Raw genomic sequence first — 22970 nt, 5'->3', positions numbered from 1 at the left:
TTATAAATCCAGGATTGAATCATAGATGATGATAAAATAATAATATTCATTTCTCAGAAAGTGCTTACTATTTAGTGAGGCACTGTCTTAGGTGCTTTAACATCCTCACAGTAACCCTACAAGGCAAGAACTGTGATCCACCTCATTTTATAAATGAGGAAATAGGTGCATTAAAGTTAAATAGCTGGCTTATGGTCATACAATCAGTAGCTGAACAGCTTGGCTTCAGAATTTGCGCTCTTAATCCCTTTGTTAGACTACCTCTCAACCATGAAATAACAAGCCTTGCCTGAATGCCTGAGAACTTTTTTAGAAAATGCTAGTAGCTACATTTTGATATGTCACTTTCAAGTTCCAATCCCCACTGTCTGCACAAATCTTGGTTCTAGAACTCTTTAATCGGGCTTAGGAATGTCACAAAGAAGTAAGCCGAAAACCAAAGGGGTGAATGTCATTTTATCATTCCAACTTAGGTCTTTTCTAAGATTTCTGAATCTGACAAAGGCCATTCAGGATGTGACTCAACAGTCTATTTCCAAGAGCATCTGGATTGCATCTTGACAGTAATTATAAGAGGTTACAGTTACCAGCAAAGCCAGTGCCTAAAGGTCCATCGAACTCAAACCCATAATTTGCAGTATAATTTTACAGCAGTTAATGGCTTTGCAAACTGAATCTCAAACTTGAGAAGAAATCTAAAAGGTAATATATTTCATAATAAAACCAATATGAACACAAAACTGGAATTTATAGATTTCATTTTCCGAGCAATAATTAGAGCCATAACTTCCTGATATTTCTAACATTGCTGCAACTGCCTAGAGTTATGGGACCTCAGAATTTGAAGGAACTTTAAGCCATATCTAGAATAATCCTTCACAAATAACTCTTGCTTCTTCTAGAATTAAAAGGTGGACCAAAGCGCTGAAGTGTGCCTACCTGATACATGTTCATTTATACCAAGTGTCAGTTCATAATGTTATCCTCCTATTTACTTTTGCGGTAACTCAAGAATTTTTTTATTTAAGTTCAGCTATCCAATATGACTTATAATGTTTTCATTACTACAAATGTAGCAAATGTGAGGTTCTGTTTTCTCATCTGTGACATAAGGGTATTTACCATCTATCTCACAGAATTGTGGAAAACAAATTAGATGGGATATGTGAAAGTCCCTTGTAAAATACCTGAGCTGGGACAGGTACTCAGTAAGCATTCCTCTGTGTGTGTGGGGATGGGCAGTATGGGTGTGTGCATGGGGGGAGGGGGTGCGGATAGTGACAGGTGTGGGTCAGATAAAACCAGAAGTCATTCTAAAGCATACTTTACATAAGCTAAGCACAACTCAGCTTACTTATCTAAAGATCACTTATCTGATTAACTTAGGCATATATAACCCCAAATCTAGATGATACCAGAAGAGTTTCCCAATAAGGAAAATGGGTATCATTCATGTAGTTATTAAAGGAAATCAGGTTATTCCTTGGGTAGACCAATCTATAATACCATTTCTGATAGAGCAGAAGGCTCCAAACAAATATCTCACCCCGTTTGTTCAAATGTTTCATTGAATTATGGCTAAGAAGGTTCAACATGTAAAACATTAGCATGAATAAGCTTAAGTCACAAGAGGGATGTAAAATGCTTTCCTGTTATGACAGGCTTGTGAAATTAAGAATTGTAAATCAAGGGACCTGGGAAATAGATGGAAAGAGGTACACTCAAAAAAGTTTGAGAGGGGGTGGAATCAGAGAGAAAATGACTAACAGCTGTGGCAGGACCTTCCGCCTCAGGTAGGTCCAGTTTGGCCTAGAAGGGTATCAGCCAGAATCAGAGTAGGGGAGGCAGAGGAAGAGGGCAAAGGAAAATGCTCGCTTGGGGGAAACGAAATGTTAAGGTAAGTGCATGTGACAAAAGGACGACATTTTGAGGTGCAGGTGGCCGGAATTGGGAAAGGTGAGGTATAGCTGGAGAAGAGGAAAAATTAGAAAGGTCAATAGGGACAGAGCATAGACTCTTTAGACTGTGCATAAAGGTTTAGACTTTATCCTATAGGGTGGCAATCAGTGTGGTCTGTGGATCCCTGGAGTTCCCAAGACCCTTTCGGGGATCCTGAAGTTCAAAATTATTATCATAATAGTACTCAGACATTACTTTCCCTTTTCTTATGTTTGCATTGATACAAAAACAAGGGTGGGGGACACTACAGCCACCTTAGCAGAGGGACCAAACTGTACTAGTGGTCCTTGTATTCTTCACTGCCACACACTGATAAATTAATTTTTATTAATTTATTTATTTTATTAATTTATTTATTCTTCACTGCCACACACTGATAAATTAATTTTAAAAAATTAGGGCTTCCCTGGTGGCGCAGTGGTTGAGAGTCCGCCTGCTGATGCAGGGGACACGGGTTCGTGCCCCGGTCTGGGAAGATCCCACATGCCGCGGAGCAGCTGGGCCCGTGAGCCATGGCCGCTGAGCCTGCGCGTCCGGAGCCTGTGCTCCGCAGCGGGAGAGGCCACGACAGTGAGAGGCCCGCGTACCGCAAAAAAAAAAAAAAAAAAATTAAACAACAATTTCACCTCAGAATATCCTTGATGAGTTATTAAAAAGTATTACTTTATTAAATCTCGGCCGTTGAGTACATGTGTTTAATACTGGTGTGACTAAAGGACACTTCTATGGCACACCAGAGAATATGACCAATATCTCCAGGTAACAAACTTGTGCAAATGAGTTACAAGCTGAACTTGCCACTTTTTTCATGGAACACAATTTTTGTTCAGCAGAATGACAACAGAAAAACTATGGTTATTCAGACTTGAGTATCTGGCAGATGGTTTCTCAAAAATGAAGGGGACCTGCTGCTTCAAGAAAAATGACTGACAGTATTTGTTGCTGATGATAAAAGTTAAGCTTCGGGGTAAAAATTTTAAATTTCGAAAACTAGTATCTGCTACTGTGAGTTAGACTGCTTCCCTCAAATTTAGAGAATTTTCTAATAAGATGGATGGTAAAATTAACAAATGGGATTTCGTGATATTGTTTAATGAAATGTATCAACATCTGGAAGACCCACATAACTTAGTGGAGCAATATTTTCCAAATGACCAATACATGATGTTACAAAATCACAGAGGAGTAAAACATCCATTCAAATTGCAAGATGGATCAATAGATTTTATTTTAACAGAGCATGAAGAGTTTACTAATATAACTTCGGATTCCACACTGCAACTAACCCTTAAACTACCAATGTCAAATGCTGGTATAGTATCAAAGAATAACCACAATTTTTGGAAAATGCCATTAAAAGACTCCTGCTTTCTCCAACTACATATCTGTCTAAGACCAGATTTTCATCAATTACTTCAACCAAAACAACATTTCGTAACAGACTACAGAGCAGATATGAGAATCCAGCTGTCTTCTACTAAGTCAGACATTAAAGCACAAGACCGTAAAACAGTGCCACTCTTCTCACTAAATTTGTTTTTTTTTAAAAAATACATTTATTTATTTATTTTTGGCTGCATTGGGTCTTCGTTGCTGCGCGCGGGCTTTCTCTAGTTGCGGTGAGCAGGGGCTACTCTTCGTTGTGGTGTGTAGGCTTCTCATTGCAGTGGCTTCTCTTGTTGCGGAGCACGGGCTCTAGGCGTGCGGGCTTCCGTAGTTGTGGCACGTGGGCTCAGTAGTTGTGGCTCGCGGGCTCAAGAGCACAGGCTCAGTCGTTGTGGCCCACGGGCTTAGTTGCTCCGCCGCATGTGGGATCTTCCCGGGTCAGGGCTTGAACCCGTGTCCCCTGCGTTGGCAGGTGGATTCTTAACCACTGCACCACCAGGGAAGTCCCTCTGTTTTGTTTTGTAAAACAGTTTTCATAAATATCTGTTTTTTATGTGAGTGTGTAATGGGTTTATTACAGATATTTTCAATAAATAAATTAATATTTTATAACTCTCTCAGTTTTAATTTCTAATCTGACAAATAGTGATAAAACACACGTAAAGAAAATCTGCTTGGGGTCTTCAATAACTTTTAAGAGTATACAAGGGTCCTGATACCAAAGTTTGAAACCCATGCCCATAAGAGATGAAACCACAGGGGCAGATTTCATCGTGAGGCAGCATGTGAACCAATACACTCCTCTGGCAACAACATGCGGGTGAGACGAAGTGGATGAAGGAAGCCTGACTAGTCAGGAAGTGGAAGCCAGTAAGAGCAAAGCAGTCAAGTGAAAAACGGTAACTGCCTGGACTAAGACAGCTGCAACGGCGAGAGGGAGAAAGGGGTGAATTCAAAAGATATTATGGAGACAGAATCGACAAGACCTAGCAACTTCAGAATCAGAAAGAGACCAGGCTGCTGCTTGCATGGCTGAATTGTAACTGACTGTCCATTTTTCTGGCTTAGACACAGGTACTGAGTCTACACCATATACAGTTGGCCCTCCGTATCCACGGGTCCCATAGCTGTGGATTCAACCACCCTCATATCGAAAATACACAGAAAGAAAATTTCCAGAGAGTTCCAAAAAGCAAAATTTGAATTTGCTGAGCACTGACAACTATCTGCATAGCATTTATATTGTATCAGGTATTATAAATAATCTAGAGATGATTTAAAGTATATGGGAGGATGTGCATAGGTTATATGCAAACACTACACCATCTTATATGAAAGGCTTGAGCATCCAGGAATTTTGGTATCCGTGGGGGGTCCTGGAACCAATCTCACCACCCCACAGATACCGAGGGACAACTGTATAGACATCTACAGACTCTACAGTCAGAGTATGGTTTTTTTAAAAATATTTATTTATTTATTACTTTGGCTGCACTGGGTCTTACTTGTGGCACGCAAGATCTTTAGTTGCGGCATGCAGACTTATTAGTTGTGGCATGTAAACTCTTAGTTGTGGCATGCATGCAGGATCTAGTTCCCCAACCAGGGATCGAACCCAGGCTCCCTATATTGGGAGCGTGGAGTCTTACCCACTGGACCACCAGAGAAGTCCCAGAATATGTGTTCTAACAATTCTCTGACATCAACTAGGTGTCCTACGGTTCAATCTAGCGCAGACCCCACAGGTTAAGGGCTCAGTCCCACTTCAACGCCAGCCCCAAGTCTCAATGATCCCCAAGCTACCAGCACTTCTGCCATGTAGGCTACAAACTCGCAGGGTCCATGACCACACTGACCCCCGCTGCCCCAGGTTCAATAACTCACAACTCACACAACTGAGGAAAGCTCCATACTTGTGATTACAGTTTTATTATAAAGGATATAACTCGGGAACAACCATTTGGCCATTTGGGCTAATAGGGCAAAGTATGGGGGAAGGGAGGTGCAGAGATTCCACACCTTCCTCTCCTCCTCCATGGAATACAGGTGCACTCCTTTCCACACAGCTAAGTGTTCGCCAAACCAGAAGCTCCCCGAACCTCATCATTCTAGGATCTTTATATGGGATTCCATCATGCAGGCATGACTGACTAAATCATTGGCCATGTGACTGACCTCGATCTCATCCTTCCCTCTTCCTCTTCCCTGAAGGTGATGGTAGTGGGGAGCTGAAAGTTACTTCATTAGCATAAATTCAGGTAAGGTCCAAAAGGGCTCATTTTGGATAACAAAAGGCATTCCTGCCAACTCAGGAAAGTCCAAAGGTTTTTCTGTGACAGGAATCCAAAACAAAGACTAACTGTATTTTTTTTAATTACACCAGAATATCTGATAACATAGTTGTTGGTATATAACAGTATTCAATAAACAACTGCTGAAAGAATGAACAAAAGGGCAGATAATAGTATCATTCACCAGAATGGGAAATACAGGCAGAGAAAGAGGTTGTCAGAAGAAAGGTGGTGGTGAGCTCTGTTTTGGACACACTGCATTGGAAGTGCCCAAGGGTCACAGGAGGCACTCAGATAAAGGGTCAAAACCCAGAAGAAAGGACAGAGCTCCAGGTATGGACATGCAGACAATAGGACTTAATTGTGACAGATAAAACTAAGAGTGGAGATGACCGTCCTGGAGGACAGTGTAGGGTCAAAGGAGGGTAGAGGGGACTTCCCTGGTGGCACAGTGGTTAAGAATCTGCCTGCCAATGCCCTGGTCCGGGAAGATCCCACATGCCGCGGAGCAACTAAGCCCGTGCACAACAACTACTGAACCTGCGCTCTAGAGCCCGTGAGCCACAACTTAGAGCCCATGCTCCGCAACAAGAGAAGCCACCGCAACGAGAAGCCCGCGCACCGCAATGAAGAGTAGCCCCCGCTCGCCGCAACTAGAGAAAGCCCACGTGCAGCAACGAAGACCCAACGCAGTCAAAAGTAAATAAATTAAATAAATAATTTTTTAAAAAAAAAGAGGGTAGAAAAAACACCCCTGGGGACAGCAACGTATAAGGATAAGGAGCCCTCAGAGGAGACTAAGAAGTCCTAGATGTGAGAGGGGAGAACACACAGAGCAGAAGACACAGAAAGCCAAGCAGAAGAGTGTTTCTACAGAACGTATTGAAAGTCACAGAAAGATAGAGAAATGAATTGACAGGAAATTGTGCATGGGACTCAACGATGGAGGGGTAGAGGCAGACCCAGACTGCAACAGGCAACAGGGACAAGGCAGACACCCAGCACAGCTATTCTTCCAAGAGACAAGGCTGTTAGAGGAAGATGTGAGATGCCGACAGTGCAGTGTCGAGGGGGTCAAAGCTGAGCGGCGTGAAGGAGCGAGCAGAGACCAGGAGGGCATGGAGGACACGGGAGGCTGAGAGCAAGCGTGATTCAGATCGGGACTCTGAGATGGACACCGAACCCTTCTGTACATGCCTGCAAGGTCCTGCACATCTGGCCTTACCTCCCTCTCCAGCTTCTTCATGGCGGCCACGGTGCCTTCTACTCAAATATACTGTGCTTCTTTATGCCACAGGCCCTGTCACGTTCTGGTCCCTCAGTCAAACAACTTCTTTCCTTCCCTGATGACCTGCTAGACATCCTTCAGATGCCAAGGAAATGTCACATCTTCCCTGGACTCTAGAACTAGACTAGGTCCTCTTGGACACTTTCTGTATAGCACTTACAACAGCTAGGAATCATTTATTTCTGTGATTGGGGGGCGTGGGGTATGTCTGTCTGTCCCTAGTAAAATATAAATAGAGTGAGGACAGGGACCTGTCACTACTGTCTCCCCAGCTCCTACCACAGCACCTGCACACAGCAGTCAAGCGGGATGGAGTTGTGGCTCTGATGAGGGACTGAGCTCAGAGCCTCAGAGGAAACCGAAGAGGATGGCATCTAGAACCAGGGGAAGGGAAGGAGACACCTGCCTCTTCCTTCACCCTCTTATCTCAAGAAGCAAAGAGCAAGTGTGAGTCAGATAGATTTACGATACCTGCCTGGGAAGTGGGCAGCAGGCCCAGCCAGGAGGCAGAACTGCTCCTGAGAGCGAAGGTTCAGAGGAGCAGGGAGGCTTGAGGAAAGGGGCAAATGTGGTACAGTGTCTGTGAGGAATGGAAAGAGAGTGGAGGAAGAATTCCTAGCAGAATACAAGCTCAGGAAGAATGCAGCTAAATGGGTAAGGACAAAAGTCCGAAAGTTTGTTCAGTTTTTGTCAGCTGACTTTTAACAGCACAGATACAGGAAACAGAACACAGATAGTTGGCTTGGTCTAGCAATGGAGGTCTGCGGGGTAGACGTGACAGAAGGACACCAGGGCAAGGAAATAGCTGGGGTGACCCACTCTGAGGTCCCAGCTGCAGGTGGAAGGAAATGAAACTGGGGGAGACTGACAATCTGAGATAAAAGGAAGAAGGTCCAGGAACTAGAGTTTATGGGTGGAATTGTTGTGATCATAACATGTGAAATATTGATAAATCATGCTGCAGATATATAATTTAAAAAATAAGTGGGAGTTCCCTGGTGGCCTAGTGGTTAGGATTCCAGGCTTTCACAACTACAGTCCGGTTTAAATCCCTGGTCAGGGAACTGAGATTCTGCAAGCCATGGGGCGTGGCCAAAAAATAAATAAATAATAAAATTTTTTTTAAAAAGTGCAACATTTTTCAAGATACCATAAGCTCTCACCACCTACCGTTATCGGTCTCTTAGAACAAAATAAAACAAAACAAAACAATTAAAAATAGACCCATGCCCTTCTGAAAAAGGTCAAACTGCTATCTTTCCTGGAGTCTAATTTAAAAAAGCAGATGGCTGAAGAAAGGATATCCCCTTCCAGCTCCAACTTTTCCATAGTATACACATTTCCCCAGCAGTTCCAGATGAACCGTAAGTTAGAAAGCCTCCAAATACACACCAAGAGAGAATACTAACATACCTTTAGGCATGGAAAATAATCTGACAAAATCTATAATTACAGAAGTAGTCAAACTAGTGAAATAATGTCCACACTTCTAAACCAAAGGTGATCTAACCAGATTAGAGATGAGCTGCCCAAACTTCATCATATCTAGAGCAATCACAGGATAGTAAAATATATTTTGTTTTAAAATGAATGAACAATACAGATTCTTGGGCAGCATGTTGAACATTTAAATTTAAAAAGCTTTATTGAGAAGAAAGTGCATATATACTTTGGATTGCTTTGATGTCTTTGTATTATTGTTTTATTAAAGACTATCACTCAAAAGGAAAAAAGAGGGTCACCATCAGCCCCTTTCTGTCGGATCACTGTATACGATGAGTGTGTTAGCCTGCCTGGCATTCTTTCTCCCCCTAATTGATCCCACTTTCCCTCCTTCTGCTAATTCCAGGAGTCTAGCTACTGACTTTACAAACTGGTACAAAAGGTGGACCCAAAGGCCCAGGACAGCCAATGAGAGTCCTGCCTTCCCCTGGCCATGGTGACTGGTTCAGGCACATGATCAAGCCAGGCCAATCAGAACCCTTGGACTTGACAGTTATGTGAGTCAATACATTTCCCTTTTTTTCTTAAGACAATTTGTGCTTCTTCTGCTTGCAAATGAAAAAGTTCAGATAAATACAATATGAATAAGGAGAATTACAGCACTGAGCTTTCTTCCTTCTCTCTACTACAACTCTTTCCTTCTCTTCCTATCATTCTTCATTTTTTCCCCTCCCCATCCAATGCCTTTAGTAGAGTGGAATATTTAAACTTAGCACTGAGTACTTATGACATCACCATGAGACAGAAAGTTAATCTAAGTCTAGCCCCAGGTAAATTATACTGTGATTCAATTTCTTGATATTTAGATATTAAAGTTGAGTCTTCTTTCACTGGCTGGAACAGAACACGCTTGAACAGACCCCCTATACAGATGCAGTATCATTTTTTTCATGAGGTCAAACGGTTATATGTATGTGAAGGGGAGTAACTCCACTGAAATTCTAGGGCATTTGGAATTAAGTTCAAAATCTCTTCTTTTCTGTTTTCCCTCAGCTAGAGATCTGAACTGGCTTAAAAGAGGTCAGAGGGGGCATCCACATTTGCAAAATGGCCTTTCCAATAAAATCATAATTGCCTAAATTAGCTTAAATTTCTGCACTTTTGTGTCTCTTGCTGTCTTTAATTTTTTTTTTTTCTTTTTTTTGGCGGTACGCGGGCCCCTCACTGTTGTGGCCTCTCCTGTTGCGGAGCACAGGCTTCCGGATGCGCAGGCTCAGCGGCCATGGCCCACGGGCCCAGCCACTCCACAGCACGCGGGATCCTCCCAGACCAGGGCACGAACCCGTGTCCCCTGCATCGGCAGCAGACCCTCAACCACTGTGCCACCAGGGAAGCCCCTAATTTTTTTAATTTAATTTTTATGTTACATTGGAGTATAGTTGATTTACAATACTGTGTTAGTTTCAGGTGTTCAACAAAGTGATTCAGTTATACATATACATATATCCATTCTTCTTCAGGTTCTTTTCCCATATAGGTTATTACAGAATACTGAGTAGAGTTCCCTGTGCTATACAGTAGGTCCTTGTTGATTATCTTTCTTTTTTTGGCTGCGTTGGGTCTTCGTTGCTGCGTGCAGGCTTTCTCTAGTTGTGGCGAGCAGGGGCTACTCTTTGTTGCGGTGCACAGGCTTCTCATTGTGGTGGCTTCTCTTGTTGTGGAGCACGGGCTCTAGACACGTGGGCTTCAGTAGTTGCAGCACGCAGGCTCAGTAGTTGCAGCATGCAGGCCCTAGAGCATTCGGGCTTCAGTATTTGTGGCATGTGGACTCAGTAGTTGTGGCTCGCGGGCTTTAGAGTACAGGCTCAGTAGTCGTGGTGCATGGGTTTACTTGCTACGTGGCATGTGGAATCTTCCCGGACCAGGGATCAAACCCATGTCCCCTGCATTGGCAGGTGGATTCTTAACCACTGTGCCACCAGGGAAGTCCCATCTAACTTATATATAGTAGTGTATCCTTAATTTTTGATGTTGCTGTTATATGGAGAAAATAATATTAAATTCACAACTTCCTCAGACGATAGTCAAGAAATACAAGAGATGAGGTAGGATTATAAAAAGAATATAGAGCTGAAAATGAAGAGAAGGCTTAGATCAGAGTAACAGAACCCAACATCAGCTGGCTTCAACTAACACGTGTGTTCGGTGGAGGGGGGATGTAATCATAAGAATATAGGAGGACTTCACAGAACTCAGGAACAGGAATGCAACCAGCTCCAGTAAAAACTGGAAGAGATGTTTCAAGTTATCAGTCTCAGGTAGTAGTTCTCTCTTCCTGCTTCTCTCTAGATACTTGCTTTATTTTCTCCATCCACAAACCACCTTTATCTGTCCCCAGACACAACAGCAGAACGTAACTGCCTATAACTCCCAAGTTTTTATGTTATGGCCCGTGAACACACTGAGGTCAAATCTCCAGGAAAGGACACTGATTGGACTACCTTGGGTCAGGGTCCCTAAACCTGGTTCAATCCTCTGTGTCTTCTGTGGGAATGAAGAAGTATGCAGGGGAGTGGATGTCTAGGTTAGAGGACAGTTAAGGGATTCGTGTTGAGTCAGGCAGACACTCCAAAAGTTCCCATTACACATTCCCAGGGTTGTACCCTGGTTTTCTCATCATCAAAATAAAGGAAATGGTCACCAAAGTCTAGAGTTTAATAGAACTTAAGAGAATTAACTGAATTTAAGAAATGAGAGGGTAACTAGCATTCACCACTGTTTGGGGAGTTCATGTCAGTAAGAAATACAAGCCAAAAAATTAATTATAAATTCTAGAAATAAAAAGTATCTTTTATAAATATGATGGTCTACATGAAAAACTCAAAAGAAATGAAAAAAATCATGAGGTCTTGGAGAGCTGAGACCTTTGTCTTGGTTCAAGGCTGGACACCTAGAGCAATGCCAGGCACAGAGCACGTGCTCAAACATTCACTACGCCACTGACCAAACTCAGAACTTCTCACCTGTAGATCTTTAACATGGGTTAGAGGTGTGCTCAAGGTACTGATGCCCTCAGGTTTAGGGAATGATGCCTGCCATTAGTACTAATTACTAGGACTGATGTGGTACAAATATTATATAATGTTAGAAAGGTTGAGAAGCACTGAATAAATGACCAAAGCACTACTGGAACTCAGAGTTCTAGCAAGGTGGCTGGTTACCAAGTAAATCTGTATAAGGCCAACAAGCATTTAAATGTTCAACTCATCAGCAGTACCAAAAAATGCGAGTTAAAACTAATAAAACTGGCTAAGATTTTTTTTTCTGAGATGGTTCTACCCAATGCTGGTAAGGAAACAGTAGACAGGTACACACTGCCGAGGTAGCATACGGTTAAGGCTTGGGAATATATTCCAATATACTAAGTGAAAAACACAGGCTACAAAACTATATATACCTGAGGTTATAAACTGGCAAGGCAAAAAAGACTGAATGCAGCCCTCAGGTATGCTTTGTTTGAACCCCAGCGTGTTATTAAAAATTGTGGCCAACATAAAAATTGGGAGATTTCTTATTAAATCCATATTTCTAGATTTCCAGCTTCTCTTAAAAAGCTAGAAGGTGTAGTAGCACCAAGATGCATCCTCCCAGGGCCACAAATGTCTGGGCAGACTGGCCCTGGGCTGCCCCATCCATGGGACCATCTTCAGTCCCCAGAGTCCCTAACATGCCTTCATGTCCCCAGACTGAATACAACTAAACTTCTAGGTAATTTGAGCAAGCTGATCCCTCACAGGGTACAAATGGTCATTATCTCTGGACAGTGAGATTCCAGATACGCTCTTTTACTACTTTATCTGAATTTCCAAAAGTTTTCTTCAATAAACATGTATTGCTTTTGTAGTAAGAAAAACATGTTACTTTTTAAATTGCCAAATCACAACTGCAATATCACTTAATCTAATGAGATCAAAACAACTAAAGATAATAGATAATGACTATGGTTTAAAACTAACAGAACTAAGGAAGTAACGTAAGGTTACAATTACTGCAGTATTTCCCTCCCTTTGATACTAATTAAAACACCAGATTGGACAGACAATATTAGCATTTTACAAATAAGATCTTCCTCAAAATGAATAGCTTCTATAGACACTCAATTCATAAAACAGCTATTTTTAAGGATTCATTTCCATATATTTAAAGTTTCTTTCACCAAAAAATGTAAACCGAAAAATCTTTCCTATCAGAAATCTATAGTCATAACCTCAATTAAATTAATGGTTAAAAAGTTAAATAATTCCTGATCTTTATTTTACATTGTTTTATTTTATTTGATCCATAAGAATAGTGGTTTTATGGGGTTCTCTTTTCCTCAGAGAACTTCAAAAGTTTATACAAATCACTATTCATCTCACCCCATCAAAGAGTAAATCTTATTACCCTCATGGCAAAGAAAAAGTACAAGTCCAGGTAGAAATGTCAACTTTCAGATAACTGAAAGCAGGGTCAATTTAACATTTCTCTCTTGCTCTCCTCCAATCCACTCCCACATGACATCCAGAGGAATCTATTCAAACAAAAGGTACTCCCCTGCTTAAAACTGAGGTTGGGGGCTTCCCTGTTGGTGCAGTGGTTGAGAGTCCGCCTGCCGATGCAGGGGACACGGGTTTGTGCCCCGGTCCAGGAAGATCTCACATGCCGCGGAGCGGCTGGGCCCGTGAGCCATGGCTGCTGAGCCTGTATGTCCAGAGTCTGTGCTCTGCAACGGGAGAGGCCACAACAGTGAGAGGCCCACGTACCACAAAAAAAAAAAAACAAAAAAAACCACTGATGTTGGCTTCCTACTTCCACTGACTCTGAATAAAATCCAAACCAGCTCCTGTCTCCTTTATTCCTCACCTGTCTCTCCAGTGCTCACCTGACCTGGGTGACTCGGGCCTCCAGGTAAACAGAGCCTCAAACACTAATCTATTCAACATGCCAGCATGCGACTGTTGAGTGTCCACTGTGCACCAGACACTGTTCTAAGCCCTGAGGATAAGGCAGAGAGGAACGCAGACAAACTCCCTGTCTCGTGGAGCTCACACCTTAGTCAACCCCTCTACCAGGTTCTCTCCCTCCTCAATTTCTCTAATCATTTAAAGAATATTAAAACAGCAATTTTAATGACAATATCTCAAGGTATCTGAAAATAAGCAGTACTACCTATAAGAGACATATTATTATTTACTGACTTTGTTTAATATTATTTATTGTAAGTGAAAGAAAGAGGAGAAATAAAGGAGGGTGTACCTTTAACTACTGAAACTTGGTATATATACCAGGAATGGTACTAATTTTTTGGTCAACTTTTCAAGGTTTCTCTCATTACTAGCTATACAGCTTTTATATGTCAGTGATCAAAGTGGAATACCCTAATTCTGTAAGAATGGAACAGTTGAGTTTCAAATGATTCCAGAAACTGAAAGATTACTTGCTTCTAAAATCTATTATCCTAAGATTACAGCAGAAATGAATTGATTTTTATAAAACAGTGGCTCCACAACACTCTTATTATAGATAATGCACAGGAATGGGTGTGTGTGTGTGTGTGTGTGTGTGTGTGTGTGTGTGTGTGTGTGTGTGTGTGTGTGTGTGTGTGTGTGTGTGTGTGTGTTTATACAATGTCTTATAATACAACACATTACCCTTGTTAGAATAAAACTGCTCGGGAAATTTGCCTCAGAGAGAGGTGATTAGCCCTCTACACACACACACACACACACACACACACACAACGAATGACTCGATGACACCTTGTTTCCAAGGTTTTATCATAAGAATCAGTGTCCTTCGTAACCAGGTTGGTGAAAGCATGACACTAAAAGCCAGTTGGCCTTGTCCATTTCCCTGTATCCACCAGTCACCAGAAGGACTTGCAGACAAAATGCTGGGATGAACAAAACCATCCCTGACAGAGAAATAAGTCAAAGTGTTCACCAAGGCACACAGGACCCAAAGCTGGCCCTCCTGCATTAGCGTGGTGTACAAGAGTTCCGTTTCCCTCCCCCTTCCTTTTTTTGGGAATGACTTAACCAGTGACAAACCTAGTGAACTGTTTGCATTTTTAGGAAGAAGAATGGGATGTTATTGTGACCAGTTTGGTGGTGTGATATGGAAAGTCAGAAAATTCATACACCTGTCACAATGATAGCTAACTTTTTTTTTTAGCTGCATTAGGGAGAAGACGTTTAATTTTAACCACCAAGGATTAAAAAAAACTTTGACCAACTGCTATGACCTTGTTATTGGGTTCACAAAAAAGTTCGTTCGGGTTTTTCTGTAAGATGTTATGCAAAAGTCCGAATGAGCTTTTTGGCCAACAATATTTTCTCAAATTCAGCTGAATCCGAAACTATCGCATCCCTCAGTTCACCTCCTGGCTCCACCACTGGATGAGGAGTAAAGTGCCCCCAGGACCACTCCCACCCGGCCTGGGTGGAGCTCCAGCCCTCACAACAGTGAGAGTGGGTTTTGGTGTCCAGCTTAAAACTGAGCGGTGGTTGTCCTGCCTGACTGAGCAGCTCAAACTCAGGCCAGAGAGCTGAAGTCAAAATGATTTCACCAGCCCTCTCTCTGGGCAATAAGCTAGTCAGGTAAGCTGCCAATCATTAGTCCTACTAGAAAAAGGTGAAAAGAGCAATGATGAATTCAAACAGATTAGCTTACTGGAAATTCACCTTGTTAGAGGGCTACAGTCATGAGCAACAAAACTTTAATGATATTCTACCATCACACTTATGAATAGAAGGGTTTTTTTTTTTAAATGGTCTCCCAGTGGATGGGTGACAGCTCTCTACAGTGAGGCCTTTGCATTCCTGAACTGAACTTCCACTGGGCACTTCAAATCTCCAAACTGGCCAACACAGAAATGTTTGGACAGACTCCCGGCTGTCTCCCTAATCACACTTCTGTACGTTGTCTCGTGTTTCCAAGGCAAGTCCACACCACAAGTAAACTGCCTTTTCCAATTTCGCTAGTGTTCTCTGTGACTCTAATCCTGTTTCTCACGCAGGGGTGCTTTAGGAAAACCACTACAGAGGAAAGGGTAGCACACTGCTTTGAGAGGTGGGTGCTAGACAGGACATGAGGCTTGTTTATGTGCTAACTTATGCGATGAACTCCTCAATGAGAGGGCTTCAAATCTGTGCCCCACCTACTTAATAAATTAATGCACGCCAAGAAACTGCTAGGTTATTTCAAAACAGAAATCAGGAATGTAAAAAGTACCCCCAGTGCCATACAACATGTGCAGGAAATAGGCAATCCAGCGCTGTGGCTAAGAGTTTGGGCTCTAGAGTAACAAATCTGCATAGCCACTTGCTGGCTCTCTGTTACTTAACTGCAGGTACCTTGGTTTCCAAGTCATATTCATCTAAAGAACAGAGAATTTTTGAAAATTAAGTGAGTTAATGCTTATAAAATGTTGTAAACGGACTCAATAAATGTTAGCTATCAGGAATTCCCTGGCGGTCCAGTGGTTAGGACTCCGTGCTTCCACTGCAGAGGGCACAGGTTCAATCCCTGGTCTGGGAACTAAGACCCCACAATCCACCCAGCACAGCCAAAAAAAAAAAAAAGTTAGCTATCATTGTGACAGGTGTATGAATTTTCTGACTTTCCATATCACACCATCAAACTGGTCACAATAACATCCCATTCTTCTTCCTAAAAATGAAAACAATTCACTAGGTTTGTCACTGGTTAAGTCATTCCCAAAAAAAGGAAGGGGGAGGGAAACGGAACTCTCATACACCATGCTAACAGTGTAAATTGCTACAACCTTTCAAAATGACAAACTGGAAATATGTATCAAAAACTCTTAAACCATAGCATGCACTTTGATCCTGCAATCAAACCTCTAGAAATTTATCCTAAGGATAAAAAATCTCAAAAGTATATATAGAGATGCATGGAGGATAGTCATTGCAGAGATACTGATTATAGTGGTGGGAAAAAAATAAACTAATGTTTAATAAAAACAAATTGGTTAAATTATCACAGACCCATAAAATGGAATATTATTCAACTACTATTATAACTGACTATACAGACATGAAAAGATTCATGTAAGATGTTAAGAAAAAAAGTACAGGTTACAAAACAATCATGTATAGCAGGATCCCATATTTGCTACCAAAAACTGTATATAAATAGCCACATGCACACAGAAAAAGGGTCTGGAGAGAAATGTATTCAGGTAGTGGACCTCTAAGTATTTTATGGTTTTCTACTTTCTGCTGTTCTGTATTTCAATTGTTCTACCATAAATATGCGATTCTTTAAAATACAAGGGATTATCTAAACTGATTATTAGTTTCTTTCTGAAATAATACTATTAAGCTGAAAGTGATGACAGGTTTATCTTTATTTAGAAAAAAATTTGCATAGAACTTGATGTTTTATTAAATACTTTTAATGTTTAGTTATTGTTATAATTTAAAAATTATACATATTTAGTGCCAAGAAATTAGCAAGAGACTTCTTTTTTAAGCAATGGATTTCTATTTACTACCATAAAGTACAGTAGTACAAAAACTGAGCGGACTAGCTAGAGTTTCATATATTTTTATATACCTCAACTTTTTATGATCATCGTAACTACCATTTATTAAATGAATGGATCTGAAGAACTTAAGCAAGCACTTAGAAGTATTAAATTTTACTACAACTATTCCCATTTTCAGCTGAGAAACCTGAGGCACTGAGAGGTTAGGTGACTAGATCAAAGTCACAGACTATGTGTGGTCAAACCCAATATTCTCTAGATGTTGCACTCTTAACTATCCATCCCCTCAACTACACAACAGAAGCTGTTATTTATGGGACTGAGTCTTGTGCTGGACTCTGAAAAAAAGGAGCGAAGGTCATATGTTACGAGGATGAAAAATAAAATCAGAAAACATACCAGTTTTCTACATTTTTTGGAAACCAATTTTTATTGCATTATGTTGGGCTTATCATAGCTTATAAAATGGCATTTTAATGTAGTGATAACATAGTAATTTACCACTATACTGTGACTTATATTTATATTTTGAGCCTAAGCAAACATTTTGCTAGGAGCCTTCTTTCCAGCTTATCGCCTTGAGCAGTCTAAGCTTGGGAAAGATCCTCTCCTTTCAGAGCCAACCAAACTTACAGAAATGACTGGGGTACAGTACTTGCGGCTCCAAGCTTAAAATCAATGACTACAAAGTGATAAGATTAACTTTACAAGTAAAGGTTTAAAGACGTGGCCTCACTGTGATGTAATTCACTCAAGTGTTTCATGAAGCTCCTCCAGGCACTCTTCTAGGCATTGGAGGTACAATGATGAACCAAAGTCTCTGCCCTTCTGAAATTTATATTATAGATGTGTCACATACCTGAATGTCATAGTTTTTTATTAGCAGCCTAAGGGATAAAAGTTATTGTCTCTTGAAAAAACTTGCTATCCTCTTCAAAACATGGTCTTAGGACACGCTCAGTGAGAAGGAAGCACAATGCCAGTGGTTCTCCAACGCTACTGTGCAAGAAAACTTACTGGAGGACTTGCTGGAAATCAGATTCCAGGTGTCTGTATTTTTAGCAAGAACCTCAGGCAATGCTGATATAAGTGTTCTGAGGTCCAGACTTTGAGAAACCCGCCAGTAAGTGGAACCATTCAGAAGAGAATGATCATTCAGAAGAGAAAAGCTCTATGGCAGTGGAATGTGAACTGAGTAATATAAACCCAACCGACCTGTAATTAATTCCCTATAATTCACAAATCTAGCAAATTAAAAAGCTGAGTAAGGGCTTCCCTGGTGGCGCAGTGGTTGGGAGTCCGCCTGCCGATGCAGGGGACACGGGTTCGCGCCCCGGTTCGGGAAGATCCCACGTGCCACGGAGCGGCTGGGCCCGTGAGCCATGGCCGCTGAGCCTGCACGTCTGGAGCCTGTGCTCCGCAACGGGAGAGGCCGCAACAGTGAGAGGCCCGCGTACCGGAAAAAAAAAAAAAAGCTGAGTAAGAGTAGAGGGATTTACCAGCACCGCCTTCTTAACCCCCATTATAGATTTGAGTTTGCCTTAATCTAGTTATTTGGGGAAAACATGAACCTAAGCAGAATTTTACTCCCAATATTAGGGATAAGCATTAAGAAAAAGGAAATTGCTAGTCAACTGCAAAAAAGAAAATTAGCTAAGAGAGACAAACATTTCAGGGAACTAACTTGCTACCACTCATTTTATGCCCTATTTCACAATGCTTAGTATCTGAACAATCCACAGGGTTCCAAAGTACATCAAAAATTTGTTCATTTCCTCTCTTACTCAGGCAGAATAATAATAGAGTTTTGTGAAGGTACCATGTGCCTCAGCAATTTCAATAGATAACATTCTTAGATAAAGAAATAGCCTTTAAAAAAAAGTTGTATCAGAAATGCTCCTTACTGGAGCTACTTAAAGAAGTTTTAAATAGTTTTTAAACCATCACTCAACTAGTGTCCCTCATTTCTCAATTTAGATTACCTAAAGTTTCTGGGTTCTTTACAAACCTCCTACAGAAAGAACTCAATATTTTAAAATGGTTTTTTCTTTAGTAATAAGCAAACAACCATCAAAACAACATAAATGTTTCAAGTAAACTATTAAAAATTTGAGAACAAAAACACATAGTATTTTGTTCTCAGTGACAGGTAGAAATCATAACTTTGGGGGCGTTTAAGCTTCTGCACCTTAAGTCATCCAAAAATAAAGGTATCCCAACAAATACATTCCTCCTATTTCAGAGGTTAAGAGTAGCACTACATAAACCAGCTGGCCTGCTGGATCCATGGCCCCAGTTCCTTCCCTCAGATCCTGTCCACCACATAATCCATGAGATCTCTGAGCCTGGTCTTCATCCTTTCAAAGGGATTAGTAAAAACTGCCTCCCCGTTGACAGAACTGAGATTTTCCAGATGCATTTTTTGGTATGGTATTTGTTTTTAGGATCTATACTTTTTATTGTACTTGTTTTTATTATCTGTTCGTTCCGACCACGGAAACATTAAGAGTAGGATGCCAGCAGATAAGCACAAAGAAACACATCTGTCCGGAGTCTGCATGTATTTAAAATTTCAGGCTGGTGCTGCCTTCAGAATAGCAATGATGATGGTAAAGTTCTAAAGGAAACTTTCATATTAAGAGGCCATCAAAAATCTCCATAGCCTTCAACTCAACATAGAAGCCGCTAATTTATTTCTTCAAAAGCAACGCCTTTAGTCTGAATCACAACAAAAGATGTCTATAGGAAATATAATCTACGAAGTTGCCTTCTAATCCAAAGGCAAACAAGGAGTAAAGGAAGGCGCAACCCATTCCTCGTTGGTTTCCTTTTCCTGGGGATTCTGATTACATTTCCTCGTTCAAGCAAGAGCCGGTAATTGTGCCTTCGGTCCACACCGTAAAGCCGTGTCTGTGCGTAAAGAAAGGAAGGGGAACGGCAGACACCGGGGACGCGCTCCCACTGAAAGGAGAGCCGCTTTCCGTTAAATACCATCAGAGACAGCCCCAGCAGGAGGACTCAGGGCCAAACGGCATTGACTGTCCTTCACTGACAGGGATTTTGAAGGCACAGGAGAGAGAAAAGGGGATGAGCCGGGGACTCAAGGCCGGGGGAGAAAGGCGGGAGGCGCGACGCCGCTCCCCGCGAGCTCCGGATCCCCGGGAGGCTGGCGGGGAAGCGAGGCTTGGCCAGCCCGCCAGGCTCAGGCGGCCGAGGGCAGCGAGGTCAGCCCTGGAAAGACCGACCGCCCCACGTCCACCCTGAGGAAGGAGGGACTCCGCTCGCCGGCCACGGCTGCAGACGCCCATTCAACCCGAAGCCCGTCCCGTAGCCGCCACCCCCTCAGTCCGCCGCGGAGCCCTGGCCTCCCGGCGCCCGCCAGCCGGCCGCCCCACCGCAGCCCCCGGGAGAATAGGAAGGACGAGGCACAGGGTTTGCGGGTGCCGCGCCTCCCGACCGTGTGGCAAAGGGTGAAGGGCGCCCGGAGGGACGCGCACCGGCCCGGGGAACGGGCGCCCCAGGCGGCCATCGCGCCGACCCCCGCGCCGACCCCCGCCCCTGCCGCCTTCCCGGTCCAGGCCGCCGCGGTCCAGCCCGCTCCTCACCTCATCTCCAGGCGGGTCCACGCTGCCGCCCCAGGGACAAATCAGTGCAGCTCACTCGCAGCGGGAGGGAACGCAGGAGCCGCAGCCCCGCACACCATCCCCGCCCGCCCGCCTCTCCGTACGTCCCGGAGCCCGCTCGGGATTCTCCCTTGCGAGCCGCCGTACTACGGAGCAACCAAGCTGCGCTCCCTCCCCTCTCCTCCGCTCTTCTCTACCTCCTTTGCTCCCTCGCTCCCGCCTATCTCCTCATCTCCCTCAGCTGCCTCCCCTGCTCCCATCCACCCCTCCATCTCCGCCCCCGGGTGGGTGGGGACAAAAAATCTACCAATCGAAAGAAGGGGCCTACACCTCCTCACCGCCCCCTACCTCTAGCCCCGCCCACCGCGGGGAACCAAAGGAGGGGCAGCTGAAAAAAATGAAAGAGGACGGAGTGACAGCCGAATAAACCAATCAGCAAGTGCAAAGGGGGCGTGACCTGGGCTCTCCTTCCTCCCCATCCCCTTTCCTGAAGGCGTAACTAGAGACGTCAGGTCTGGGATATTCCTGACGGGGCTTAGGCATATTTTGTTTCACGATTTCGGTGCATTTCTCCGTTGCCGTGCGAGGCGAGACACTAGTTAGGATGCATTCAACTAACTAACGGAAAGTGTTAAAGGAAAGAACAATGTGGAGGCAAAAGGGAGGCGGGGCACAGTCCAAAGAAGATGATGGGGATACGGTTGGAACGAGGAAGGGTGTGGTCTTTAACTGATATTTGCATAAAACTGAACCCTTCGGCAACTAGGACTTCGCGCATTTATTGGGAGCCCCGAGTGCATCGCCGTAGAGCATGCCGGGAGATGTAGTTCCATGTTCGGTTGCTATGGCGTTCCCTACAGCCTCGGGGGGTCCGAGAGCCTCCGAGACAGACGAGCGGCCTGGCCAATGGGAACAGCCCCTGGCCCAGAGGGGGCGGGCCCTCTGCAGAAGGACTCGAAGGTGGCTGTGGTGAAGGTGCAGGCCGTTGGAGCCGCTCCGAGGCAGGTGAGTGCCGAGAAACGTGCTGCGTGTCTTGGGCAACCGGGCCTTGGGGGAGAGAGCGGGAGACTCCCCGGCGAACCGTCGAGCCCTGGGGCGGATGGTGGTTACCGTCCTCAGATCTCTCGGGCCCAGGCCTCGCTTAGCTGAGGCCGCTGAGGGGCGGGTAAGACTTGAATTGACTGACGATTTCCTGGTCCTTACAGGTTTGGATGGTAGATTTTACCTCAATTTGTATCTCTCTCCACATTTATGGAGGCAGAAGTCTGGAAGTTCCCTTCCACTGAATCTCCCAGGTTGGATTTCTCCCCTTCCTGCATCTTTTTGTTCCTCTACTTGGAGTTTCTTTTTCTTTCTACCTTACTCCTTCCCTCCCGCCGCTTTCTCCTCCACTTTTCTTTTTCGGTGAGCACTTACTTAAAGCCAGGGTATTCGCATTTATGTAACTGTAGGGCCAGGTTTGTCCTCCAGAGTAAGCTCAACAGAGGAACACTGGAGCAGTGCGTGAGAACCACCTCAGAATCATACTGAAGCGCAGATGCTGATTATGTAGGTCTGGGCGGTCCTGAGAATCTGCAGTTTGACAAGCTCGCCATCAGCTCTGAGTGCAGATTTAATGAGAGCCACGTCTAAAAAAAAGAAAGAAAGAAAAAAGAAAAGAAACATGAAATTAATTTTAAAGTTTCATTTAACCCAGGATGTCTAAAATATTGCCATTTCGGGATTTCCCTGGCCGTCCAGTGGTTAGGACTCCGAGGTCTCACTGCCAAGGGCCCCGGTTCCATCCCTGGTCTGAGGAACTAAGATCCCACAAGCCGCGCGGTATGGCCAAAGATAAAAAATAAAATATTATCGTTTCGATACATAATCAGACATTTTAAAATCGAGATATTCTTCATTCTCTTTTTCTTCATATTAAGTCTTCGAAATCTGATGTGCATCTTACACTAACAGCACATCTCAGTTCTGACTGGGCACAGTTCAAGGGCTCCTTGGTGGCTAGTGGCACAGATCTAGATGATATCATAGCCCACGGCCAAAATTAAAAGGTGTTAAAACTCAAGTTGCTCTGGACAGAACCCCTCACTGCTCTGTGAGATGGGCTTTGGAACTCTTGATATTTTACAAGTTCTCTGCTCAGTTTACAGAAATAATAGTAAAAACAGTCAACGTTTATTGAGCACTTACTGTGTGCCAGGTATTGTACTGAGGGCTTTGCATGTATTTTTTTAAGCCTTACAGTACCCCTTTGAGGTAACTACTGTTATTATTCCTGTTTTATAGATATGGAATCTAAGGCCCAGAGGGTTAAAATTACATAGCCCAAGTCATACAGTGAATAAGTAGGAAAGCCAGGATTCAGGGTAGGGTCAGTTATGACTTCTCAACTGTATCCATCAATCACTGCAGTGTCTAATTATTACCTTTTA

At 43.3% G+C, this 22970-nt stretch overlaps 2 protein-coding genes across 11 annotated transcripts in view; one reads left to right on the top strand and one right to left on the bottom strand.

The window, feature by feature from the left end:
• ITSN1 (intersectin 1) overlaps positions 1-20715 on the bottom strand; it is a 230390-nt gene extending 209675 nt beyond the window's left edge. For all 3 annotated transcript variants that reach the window (XM_060150881.1, XM_060150879.1, XM_060150880.1), the window contains exon 1: positions 20524-20715. The gene's annotated coding sequence lies outside the window, so the exon portion shown is untranslated. The remainder of the gene's footprint in view (positions 1-20523) is intronic.
• Positions 20716-21456: 741 nt separating this feature from the next.
• CRYZL1 (crystallin zeta like 1) overlaps positions 21457-22970 on the top strand; it is a 34205-nt gene continuing 32691 nt past the window's right edge. For 3 of the 8 annotated variants that reach the window (XM_060150873.1, XM_060150870.1, XM_060150874.1), the window contains exon 1: positions 21458-21546. The gene's annotated coding sequence lies outside the window, so the exon portion shown is untranslated. Of the gene's footprint in view, positions 21547-21746; positions 21837-22970 lie in introns of all 8 variants that reach the window. The other 5 variants (XM_060150876.1, XM_060150872.1, XM_060150875.1 and 2 more) reach the window with 4 other exon arrangements.

The sequence above is a fragment of the Lagenorhynchus albirostris genome, chromosome 5 (assembly GCF_949774975.1).
Source record: "Lagenorhynchus albirostris chromosome 5, mLagAlb1.1, whole genome shotgun sequence".
In the NCBI taxonomy this organism is placed as follows: Eukaryota; Metazoa; Chordata; class Mammalia; order Artiodactyla; family Delphinidae; genus Lagenorhynchus; species Lagenorhynchus albirostris.
Note: the sequence above shows the minus strand (reverse complement) of the source record. Positions and strands in the feature narration are given on the sequence as shown.